General features: G+C 46.6%; 1 protein-coding gene across 1 annotated transcript in view; it reads right to left on the reverse strand.

Annotated features, from left to right (window-relative positions):
* LOC309564224 (alpha-2-macroglobulin-like protein 1) overlaps positions 1 to 12,796 on the reverse strand; it is a 368,264-nt gene that overhangs the window by 216,061 nt on the left and 139,407 nt on the right. The gene's annotated exons all lie outside the window — the stretch shown is intronic.

Below are 12,796 nucleotides of genomic sequence, written 5' to 3' on the forward strand. Positions count from 1 at the left end.
CTTACAATTAAATTGTAATTCAAAAAATGGCTGTTGTTTATAGCAATCAAAACCTCTTTATGTTTCATGTGAATTAGGAAAGTTTGGTTGACACAGAATTTTGGTAAAAATGAGCTGTGTTTATCTGGAAGAAAAGGGACTTCACACCAAGGAAAAGGGGGAAACTGGTGCACACAGAATCTGGTGCAGCTGTGCATAGTAACCAATTAGCTTCTAACTTCAACAAGTTTTAGGAATTCGCTTTGTGTACTGTTTGCTTCTGTACTCTAAAGCAAGTGGGGCTGCATTGGAATAAAGAAAAGCCTGTGTATCCTCCAAACAGTTCTTTACAATTAAAGCAAAAATAAACTCTCTTTACTTTGCTTTGCCTCTGAAATCTTCACACGGTCGTCTCCTGATTTCAGGATCTTCAGCCAAATAATGGTCAGGCCACGATTGATATAATTCCTGTACATGCGCACAGGAGTTCATTGGGTGCTAAGCTGTGCAGAGAATATGCACTGTACTGCGCATGCACACATCAGTGTAGATTTTAAGGCCGATTTTTTTTTGTATTGCAGAAGAGATATAGTAGGTTTCTTCTGCAATAAAAGAGTTGGCCTGCTTGCAAAGATTTCACATTTTCGGTGAAATGATAAGTTCACCTTTTGTAAAAAAAAAACAAATGAAAAAATAAATGCATATCTTTTAGCAGATAAAAAACTTGTAGTTATTTTGTTACATTGCAGCCTGTAAAGCATTGCACTCGCATTCAGCAGATCGTGGGTGCAATATCAGGCTCCTGCAGACTCTCAGTCAGATGTCTGCCCCATTTGGAAAGACAGTTACTGAACTGCAGGGAGAATCAAAAAACTACGTGAGTGCTCATCAGTGCCTTTGTAGTTCATTAAGAACTAAAACACATCTGCCACTGTGACTGATGGTATTTGAAGTTTTTGAATTGTGACAGTGAGTGAGGGGCAAAGATTCTATGCCCGCTGTCATGTCCAGGCCCGGACTGGGACAAAAAATAGGCCCGGGCATTTTGGACTGAGCAGCCCGGGAGGGGGGGCGTGACGGGGGCGCTGCGTTCATTGGGATGGTTGATGACAGGATTTAATGTTCCAGGATGTGTGGATTCGATTAGGGTACCTTTTTTAGTTTAATCTGACAGATTGGGTCCAATTTAGATCAGAGATGCCATATGATGCCGTTTTTTTTTTTTTCTTTTCTTACTTTAAATCCTGCTTTGATCGTTAAGTTCTAAAAATATTATGAAGCAGCACAAGATGAGGGTTACTCTAATCAAGGGGTAGACCACCTTTTTGGGCAGTGTGCCGAAAAATGTTTTCAAAGAAATTGGGAGTGCCAGATACATATGAGAGACATGTGAGAGACACCCTATTATGGGATACACTGACTGAGAGTGGCACAAACCCCACAGCACAGACCCCTCAAGCACAAACCCCACACAAACCCCTAGCACTAATGCCACAGTACAGGCCCCCTAGCACTAACCCCACAGTACAGACCCCCTAGCACTAATTCCACAGTACAGACCCCCTAGCACTAATTCCACAGTACAGACCCCCTAGCACTAATTCCACAGTACAGACCCCCTAGCACTAATTCCACAGTACAGACCCCCTAGCACAAACCCCACAGTACAGACCCCCTAGTACAAACCGCACAGTACAGGCCCCCTAGCACAAACCCCACAGTACAGACCCCCTAGCACAAACCCCACAGTACAGACCCCCTAGCACAAACCCCACAGTACAGACCCCCTAGCACTAATTCCACAGTACAGACCCCCTAGCACTAATTCCACAGTACAGACCCCCTAGCACTAATTCCACAGTACAGACCCCCTAGCACTAATTCCACAGTACAGACCCCCTAGCACTAATTCCACAGTACAGACCCCCTAGCACAAACCCCACAGTACAGACCCCCTAGTACAAACCGCACAGTACAGGCCCCCTAGCACAAACCCCACAGTACAGACCCCCTAGTACAAACCCCACAGTACAGACCCCCTAGTACAAACCCCACAGTACAGACCCCCTAGCACAAACCCCACAGTACAGGCCCCCTAGCACTAATCCCACAGTACAGACCCCCTAGCACAAACCCCACAGTACAGGCCCCCCAGCACTAATCCCACAGTACAGGCCCCCTAGTACTAATCCCAAAGTACAGGTCCCCTAGCAATAATCCCACAGTACAGACCCCCTAGCACTAATCCCACAGTACAGACCCCCTAGCACAAATCCCACAGTACAGACCCCCTAGCACAAACCCCACACTACAGACCCCCTAGTACAAACCCCACAGTACAGACCCCCTAGCACTTATCCAACAGTACAGGCCCCCTAGCACTAATCCAACAGTACAGGCCCCCTAGCACTAATCCCACAGTACAGGCCCCCTAGCACTAATCCCACAGTACAGGCCCCCTAGCACTAATCCCAAAGTACAGGCCCCCTAGCAATAATCCCACAGTACAGACCCCCTAGCACTAATCCCACAGTACAGGCCCCCTAGCACAAACCCCACAGTACAGACCCCCTTTCAACGCAGTGACCAGCATACATGATGCCCCCAATGCAGAGATCAGCGTGCGTGCGTGCCCCCAATGTTGTGACCAGTTCATTGCCCCCAATGCAGAGATCAGCATACATGCCCCCAATGCAGTGATACATGTCCCCAATGCAGAGATCAGCGTGCATGCCTCCAATGCAGTGATACATGTCCCCAATGCAGAGATCAGCATGCATGCCTCCAATGCAGAGATCAGCGTGCATGCCTCCAATGAAGTGATACATGTCCCCAATGCAGAGATCAGCGTGTGTGCCTCCAATGCAGTGATACATTTCCCCAATGCAGAGATCAGCATGCATGCCTCCAATGCAGAGATCAGCGTGCATGCCTCCAATGAAGTGATACATGTCCCCAATGCAGAGATCAGTGTGTGTGCCTCCAATGCAGTGATACATTTCCCCAATGCAGAGATCAGCATGCATGCCTCCAATGCAGAGATCAGCGTGCATGCCTCCAATGAAGTGATACATGTCCCCAATGCAGAGATCAGCGTGCATGCCTCCAATGCAGTGACCAGCAATGGATGGAGGATGGTGCTGGATGGATGGTAGAGTGCTGCGGGAGGTGCATGCATGGCTGCACTGTGTGCTGTGATAGGGAGAGCTAAGTTGGGCCTTGGGCCAAGGCCCAACTTAGCTCTCCCTATCAAAGCACAGTGCAGCCATGCATGCACCTCCCGCAGCACTCTCCAGCACAGGGCAGGATCCTGCTTTGCTTACCTGTTTGTTAGCAGGAAGAGGCGCTCCAGTCCAGTCGGCGACGTTCACTCCAGGCCGACACACCCCGGTCACTCCAGGCCGACACACTCCGGGCGCGGGTGGTCACTCCAGGCCGACATCCGTACCAGGCAGACACTGCACTGCGGTCACTTCACTCCTCTAGGTCAGCGCCAGTCTCACGCCACGCAGCTAAGCGAGCTGCGAATGCCTGAGCGAGCCCGAATGACAGTACGTACGGTCCGGTCGGACGCATGCGGTTGCTCTCCTCAGGCTCTCACTCCGTCTGCAGGTGGGAAGAACGTTACGCCGGGGTGGTGCACCGCCCCCACGCGTCACGTGACCAGGACTGTCCCGGGATGTCCTCCTGTGATTGGTCCAGGCTGGAGTCTGGACCAATCACAGCCAGGAGTCCAGGAAAGTGGGGAGTGTCTGGGCGCATTGCTCTGAGCCCCGATGACCCCCAGAAGGCCGCCAATCGGCGCCTCTGTCTGCCTCACGTGGGAGGCAAAACCCCACCCCTCCCTTACCCAGCACTAGGTCCGGCCCCCCTAGTGGGCTAAAAATTAACTTTTTTTTTTTTTTTTTAATCTTTCTTTCTTCTTTTAGGGGGGGCGGTGCCCCTGCGCCCCCTATTGGCCGGCCGCCACTGGCCAGAAGTGAACAATGCTCTGCCGGAGGCCAGAACAGTTCTGGCCTCCGGCAGAGCATTGTTCACTTCTGGCTTAGCAGCAGGCAGGCCGCAGGTGTAAAAAACAGATAACAGTCAGCTACACACTGTCACTGCTAGAAAACATGTGCCATGCCAGTTTGCTTGTTACATGTGATGTGACAGCCAGGTGCACATTTTCAAGTTGAAAATGTGCACCTGGCTGTCACATCACATGTAACAAGCAAACTGGCATGGCACATGTTTTCTAGCAGTGACAGTGTGTAGCTGACTGTTATCTGTTTTTTACGTCTGCGGCCTGCCTGCTGCTAAGCCAGAAGTGAACAATGCTCTGCCGGAGGCCACCCAGAACCACAAGTGACAGTGGTGACTGTGGTTGTCTGTGGTGTGTTTGTGTGCTGCTGTGCTGACCTTTGCTTACCTGTTGTTGCTGCAGGCCTTGGCTCCTGTCCTGGTCGTGGGTGTGGTGGTGGTGGTGTTTTTGGTGTCTCACAGTCACAGCAGGTCACAGTCGACTCCACTCCAGTCTCAGGCAGTCAGTGACTCTAGCTCCAGGGCACTGGGCGGGCGGGCAGGCACTAGTGACAGACTAGTGAAGTCCACTCACTGACTCAGAGACAGACTGTCAGTATCTGTCTGCGGTGCGGCGCCGGCGACTGTCCCCGATTCTTCCCGACATCAAGGCAGCATGGGTTCCAGCCGGCCTCTAGCTCCACCCCCGACCTCTTCACACAGCACAGCACAGTCACAGCGTCCATCGACCGACTCCACCCCCTCCTCCTGAGCTACGCTGGATGCCGCTGCGGAGCCGGCTGCCAGCTGAGCCAAGTTGGAGTGGGGAGTCGGGGACAGCGGCGGCCAGCCACGGCCGGGCCAGATGATATTTGTGGTAATTTAGCGGAGGGGCGGGCGGCCAGATTACGGTAATGCGGCGGCCCTCAGATTCCGCGGAGAGACCAGCAACGGCCGTCGGCCGGACAGGCGGACACTCCACTTCATCATGCGCCCGGACTCAGAGCGGAGGCCTCGGCGGCCCACCGGGCATATGCCCGGTCCGCCCGATGGTCAGTCCGGCCCTGGTCATGTCGAATAACTTTCCTTCCCATTGCTTTAGACTCGATAACATTCAATTAAACTGAGCTGAATGGACAGAACTGAAAAATATTGATTATTTTACATCAATCAGCAGCACTGAGATACATTGTGAATTAATACAATCAAATTTCAATTGATCAGGTATGAGATTACATGGAAGAAACAGAGATGCAATTGATAATTCACGTTTGTAAGTTACAATCATATCTTAGCTATCAATGGAAATCCACTTCCCAACGTGTCTCATATACGGTATATCAAATTGGTTATTAACTCTAGATCAGTGATGGCGAACCCTGGCATCCCAGATGTTCTGGAACTACATTTCCCATGATGCTCATGCACTCTGCGGTGTAGTTGAGCATCATGGGAAATGCAGTTCCAAAACATCTGGAGTGCCAAGGTTCGCCATCACTGCTCTAGATCAGCTATTCCTATTGGAACAGATCAATTCCCATTGAAGTGTGTATTACCACTATTACTTTGCATATTGCTTTAATTTGTCAAACACCGTAGACTCTCTGATGTTGATAATGGTTTAGGGAGTATACTTTCTTGAGAAATTGACTTTAAACGTTTATGAAAAACTAAATATGCAGATCAAATCAGATGAATGATGTTGGTCATTTAAAACCCTTGAGAGATTCTGTAGAAAATGCTGATGTGTATTTAGGGAGTCTGCTCAATGAATTGACACACTTTCTGGGTATCTAAACATACATGGTAACTAAAGCTGGCCACAGATGGATCGAAATAGGGCCAGCTCAGCGGGGACTGGACACATTTTTGACCCATCTGTGGCTGTTCCCATTCAAGAGCAGTTAATCTAAGGACAGACTGCTCTCAAACAGGAATGTTGGAAAATTTTGCTTCGATCAGTGCTGCAGCCAATTAGCAGGAGTCAGGGGAATCCTCACTGTCAGAATACAATAGAGCAGTGGATTCCTACATCCACCCTTTTGTCAGGTCGTTTAATTTTTTATTCAGCCGGCTAGCTGAACAACAACAAAATGATCCATCTATGGCCAAATTTAGTAGTTGTTAAAATAAAAGTTCATGTTTTACCTCCTTTAAGGACCTTATGTATTGGCATACATGAGATTATACTAAATGAAAGCAAATTCATCGGAAATTGATTTAATTGAAATGTAATGAAAAAATCTACTTTTCTGCATGTTTCTGAATCAAAGTATAAGTTGCATGAACACTTTATATCTAATGATTTTAAAAACATATTGTTTATGACATCCTAAATATATATTTTGCATTTCCATAGTTTTATTGTGCAAGTCCTAACTTTTTTACTGTCGGGGCATGGAAGGTTTTGGAAAAAAATTATTTTTGAATACAGACTTACCTGTAAAATCCATTTCTTGAAGTACATCACGGGACACAGAGCCTTAAATCATAACATATGGGTTATATGACCACCTACAGGTGAAGGACACTGGCAACCAATCAGAAAGGATGCCCCCTTCTATAACCCCTCCCACACAGGAAGTACCTCAGTTTTGTAGCAAGCCCCATAGAAGAGGGGAGGGACCTCTGTGTCCCATTATGTACTTCAAGAAATGTATTTTACAGGTAAGTCTGTATTAAAAAATACATTTTTCTTTTCGTACATCACAGGACACAGAGCCATAAATCATAACATATGGAATGTCCCAAAGCAAAGCATCTGAGGGGAGGGGGGCAATGAAAAATACTGACATTCGACCACAAAAAGGATTACACTGCTGCCTGCAGAACACTGCAGCCAAATGCAGATTCCTCCTGGGTCCCAACATCCACTCAATAGAAACGAGTGAATATATGCACCAACGACCAGGTCGCGGCCTTGCAAATCTGAGCCATAGAGGCTTGATGTAAATACAAAAACGTGATGCGCCAGAAGTGCACCAAATACTCTTATGGTGATGATATACTATAATAATAATAATACAATAAATAAAGTCCACATAAACAATCCACTGTGATCGTGCTCAAATCCAATGAAATGTGTATAAATGTCCAAGTGTCCAAATCAAGAATTCAATCTCGTGGGAAATAAACACCAGTGTGTGCAATCCCTCCACCTGATAGATTGGCCTCTCACCTCAATGTGGGACCCAAACGGGCCAGCATAAGCATGTATGAGGGTATTGGACTCCTAGGATGACTCTCCAGCCTCTCACCTCCGGAGGTCACGGGACATGTGATTGAAAAATATAAAGGCAAAATCTAGTGCTCTCCGCTTGTAAACTGTAAGGCTTTATTAAAGTGAATTGAAATCGACTCACATGTTAAGGGCACTCAGCCGTGCCTGCTAGTATGGCAAGTGAATAGCGTATTCCACCAGAGAGATGATCGGCGTCGGCCACGCAAGCTCCGCCCCCCCTATACGCGTTACGTCGAGCGTAGGGCTCCAATGACTTCCTCGGTAGGGGTTGAATTCTTGATTTGGACACTTGGACACTTATACACATTTCATTGGATTTGAGCAAGATCACAGTGGATTGTTTATGTGGACTTTATTTATTGTATTATTATTATTATTATTATAGTATATCATCACCATAAGAGTATTTGGTGCACTTCTGGCGCATCACGTTTTTGTATTTATATGAGTTTATTGTGAGGTGTGAACACGATTGGTGTATGCTGCCGGTTAATAATTTTTTATGCACATTGAAGATTCTCATTTATGCACTATTTAGCACATATCTCACGCACAGTGATTTATTTTGTTTTTAGTGTTTTTTATATCACGAATCAGGTTTGCGCTGATAGTTTTTTATTTATAGAGGCTTGATGGCCATGTGCCCAAGAGGTGCTACCACCTTTAAGGTTTGCTTCTTACCAGCAGTGGAGAAAAATCCCTGTAAGGGGACACACTTATGTCCAAGATCATTAACATCTGGTAGGAGGCGCATTTTATCTTTTCCACGTGGTGTGGGAAGAGTGTATCATACCCCCCCCCCCTTTAACATCTGGAGTCTACATTCTTGAGGTGGCTGTCTTTTTGCCCTTAAATTTTACCTGCTGGTAAGAAGCAAACCTGAAAGGTGGTGGGACACTAGATAGAAACACCTAACACGTGGTTTTTGCTTGGAGCACCATTTTCATCCCATTTTATTTCCCCATCTGGAATCTTTCACATGTGTCGTTTCACATTTGGATTTTTGGAATTTGTTATTGAAGAACTGTACACCAAATTTTTCACATCCCTCCTCGGGATTTTGCACTTTATTTTATTGGACTTGAGACACCCAAGCCATTGTTCACCATTTCTATTTATTTGTTACACTTTAGTGGGGAATGTGTGATAGCTTTGTGATTATTTAAGGTCAATTGTCTCAGTTTATTCATTTGGATTTGTCACTTTTGTGTTTTCACATTTTAGACAGATATAACATTAGCGCACCAGACCATTCTTTTTTACATCAAGAGAATGCAATAACTTTTCCTCCTCTGAGTGAGGATCTGGAAAAAAGGACGGTAGTATAATGTCCTGATTCAAATGAAAGGCGGACACCATCTTGGGCAAAAAACCTGGGTGTGGACGTAGAATCACCCTATCTTGATGAAAAATCAAGAATGGCTCTTTACAAGAAAGAGCTACTAGTTCCGATACCCTTCTAGCTGAAGTTATCACAATCAAAAAGACCAGTTTTCTGTTCAAAAGAACCAGGGGAACCGGCCCCAGAGGTTCAAAAGGCTGTTTTTGTAAAATTTCCAGCACCAAATTTAAGTCCCAAGGACACAATGGTGGCTTCACAGGTGGAAGCAAGCATAACATTCCCCGGACAAAGGTCTGAACCAACTAAATGGGAAGCGATCGGTTTTTGGAAGAAAACCGATAAGGCTGAAATTTGCCCTTTAATTCTGCTTAAGGCTAATTTCATATCTACCCCTGCTTGAAGGAAAGCTAGAATTCTCCCAATGATATATTTGCGGGGAAGCCATTTCCTGGCTTCACACCAGGCAATGTAGGATTTCCAGACCCTGTAATAAATCTTGCTAGAGACTGGTTTCCTAGCGTTTATCAGCGTATGAACTGCAGGGTCGGATAGACCCCGCTCCTTCAAGATTAAGGCTTCAATAGCCAAGCTGTCAAATTTAGAGACTGTAGAGCAGGGTGGAATATCGGACCTTGAGAGAGTAGGTCCGGATGCAGTGGAAGAGCTCAAAGCCTCGTCACTGCCAACCTTTGGATTTGTGCATACCAAACCCTCCTCGGCCATGCCGGAGCTACCAGAATTACTGGTTTCCCCTGTAGCTGGATCCTGCGCAACAGACGCGGTATCAGTTGCACGCAAAGGCATAAATCAGGGAATACTCCTCCAAAGGAGTTACTAAAGCATCCACTCTGACTGCGAGTGGATCTCTGGTTCTGGACACAAATCTCTTCAACTTATTGTTGAACCTAGATGCCAACAGATCCACATCTGGAACACCCCAGCCTAGGCAAAATGATTGAAAAATCTCGGGATGTAAGGACCTTTCCCCCCGGAAACATCTGTCAACGGCTCAAAAAATCTGCCTGCCAGTTCTCTATTCCTGGAATAAAAACTGCTGTCAGGCATGACACAAACTTCTCTGTCCAGGGAATGATAATATCCACCTTTTTCTGGGCTGATAGACCCTTTGTGCCTCCTTGATGGTTGATATAAGCCACAGCCGTGGCATTGTTGGATTGCACCCTGACAGGGTGACCCCAAAGTCTGGGCATCCAGTATTTCAAAGCCCGACTGACTGCTCAGATTTCTAGAATGATGGGGAGACCTCTCTCTTCCCAAGGCCATTTCCCTTGGACAGTGGCTTCCTCCAGAACCGCCGATATTTCAGGAAAGTGCTTGTACCGGAGTGATGCCTGCAGCTAGAGGCATCACCCCGATACCGGCGTCCATAGCTGACTGTTGGCTGTCTTGTAATGACAACCGATGCAGCTGAGAAAATTTGTACGAAAATATCGGCCAATATCGGCCGATACCGATATACCGATATCCGATGACCAAAATATCGGTATCGGCAATAAAAAAACTATATCGGTCGATCACTATTCCAGACACTGGACCGGCTGTAATGTTGACTTTGCCAAGTTCAGTATCCAACCCCGACTTTTTAGAAACTGTACTGTCTAGAGGAAATTTCGGCTTAGAGCTGAAGCCGATCGATCTATTAGTATTACATCGTCCAGATATCCTATCTATTACAGATATCCCTCGGGACCTTAGAACAGCCAATACTGGAGCTAGGATCTTTGTGAGCATTCTTGGAGCTGTGGCTAACCCGAAGGGCAGGGCCACAAACTGAAAATGACGGTTTGCTATTGCAAAGTGTAGAAACCTTTGATGAGCCTGGAATTTAGGCACATGAAGATATGCATCCTTGATGTCTATGGTTGCTAGAAATTCCTCTCCCTGCAGGGAGGCCATGACTGAACCAACTGACTTTATACAAAAAGTATGAATGTTCAGAAACTAGTTTAGAGTTTTGAGATTCAGAATAGGTCTCACATCCCTGCTTGGTTTGAGGATTATGAACAGGATTGAGTAAAAACCCTTGAACCTTTCCTTCTCCGGAACCTCCATTATCACTCTTTGAGCCCTCAGCTGGTCCAATGCCAGAAAGAGAGACCTTCTTTTTGGAGGATCTGTCAGTATACTTGACCTTATAAACCGAGGATACAGGAACACCCAAAATTTCAGTACCCCTGCGAAAGGGTGGAGTTAACCCAGTTGTCTTGGATCGATTCCACCCAAACCTTTGAGAACTGCAGCAGCCTTTCCCCCACCCAAGTGAGTGGGGGCGCTCCTTCACAGGGTTGGCTTAGAGGAAGACTTGGCTGATCTCTGGGCCCAGGGCTTTTTCTGACCCTGCCCTGAAAGCTTGGTTCCGGACCCAGATGGTTGAGGCCGTCGCCACCGTCTGGAATGAGAAGCACTGGTAGTACGAGTGCTGAGGATCTTAAAAGAAGGATGCTTGATCTTCCTTTTCACAGGTAGTAATGTACTCTTCTCCCCTGAGATCTTTTTGATATACTTATCCAGATCATCACCAAAAAGGCTTTCTCCCTGAAAAGGGAAGCTAGCAAATAACTTTTTACATGGTAATTCTGCAGACCAGCTCTTTAACCAAAGGATTCTGTGTATATGCGCTGTCATCAGAGCAATTCATGACATTTCCCTAATGGAGTCCGTAAGAGATTCCACTGTGAAACATAAAGTACGAGACAGATCTGACATATCTTCCACAGACTCTCCTTGAGAAGGAACTGTCTTGGACACTCGCTTCATACGGTCTTTTAAAGACTGACAAACTCCTATGGCTGCTACTGCTGGTTGTATCACAGATCCTGCAACTGCAAAGGAGGCTTTCAATAAAGATTCCAACTTCTTATCTGATCTTAAAAACCTGGGGATTATCCACAAGGCACCATAAACTCTTGATAACCAAAGAAATGGCAGCATCCACAGTGGGTATATTCCATTTCTTAGTAAGATTTTGCTCCATAAGATACAATAGTGAAAATCTTTTAGAAGGAACAAAAATTGTATCAGGATGATCCCAATCATTATAAATTTCTTGCTCCAAGAGCAGATGTATTGGAAATGTACGAGGACTATGAGGAGGGTACAATGAGCCTAGAGATGAAAAAGAGACTTTAGCTGTCTTTAAGGGAGGAAATTTGTATCCAGACCAGACCATTTCAGTGACTGAATTCACAATCTCTGGGTTTGAGAGGCTGATAGAGACTCCTCTGACCCTTACTCCCCAGAAGTGGAAACCTCAGTTTGACCTTCCATGGGGTCACCATCATCTACTTCTTCCACATTCTCTGCCCAATCCTGAACTGATTCAGCGGTTGGCTCAGGTGAGGGGGATCTATCACGTTTCCTCCCTCCTTGTGATTCTGCAATAATGCCAGCAATCCTACCCTCAAGGCTGGCTAATACCGATGCCAAATCATCCGTAGTGACGTAGGTTGCGGCTGAAGTACTTGGAGTAGCTACTATGCCTGACAATCGTAATGGATCAGATTGGCTAGTTGGCTCTGGCTCTTCAGGAGGAGTGGACACAGTGGAAGCACAGCTAGGACCTTCAAGGCCTAACGGTGGCATCACAGTGCATCTTCCAACTGTGCCCCCCCCCCCCAGCCTATTTCGGGCAGAAATTGCTTTATAGCAAGACAAACTTGAGGTACTAATGTGTACTTAAGGCTTGTGCCAAGCTTATACAGCTTATCGCAGACAGCATTGATTATCCCAAGATACAGGACCTGTTTGTGCCAGTAACATACACCCACAGTGACTCACGCAACCCAACTGCTGCTGCTCTGTGTCCCCTTCAGCCTCTGACTGAGGCTAGCGCATTGGAAATGGTTGCTTCTAAATCGCGCCCATTTATGCTGAATAGCGCATCCGCGGCATGGTAGTTGGCATGCCAATTGCATTCAAACACGACCTCCATGCGGCGTACGCCTGCAAAGATTCTCTCTCGCGTGCGCGAATGAGCCTTCGCCACAGACACGCTATCAAGGCAGGAGAAGACCATACGGACGCTTATGCGCCAAGGCGAAAACAGGAACCACATGGGATGAGAGCAGCTTAAGCTGAATCTTGTTTGTCACAGCTAATACCCTTCAGGTGATCAGCCCAGGGCAAGAAAACAGTGTAACAACAATAGGTAAAGAAATAATGTTTGAAACAAACTTTGCATCAATCCCACAACTGCACAAGCTCATACAGTA

This window comes from Pelophylax lessonae (genome assembly GCF_965119305.1).
Source record: "Pelophylax lessonae genome assembly, chromosome: 9".
Taxonomy (NCBI): Eukaryota; Metazoa; Chordata; class Amphibia; order Anura; family Ranidae; genus Pelophylax; species Pelophylax lessonae.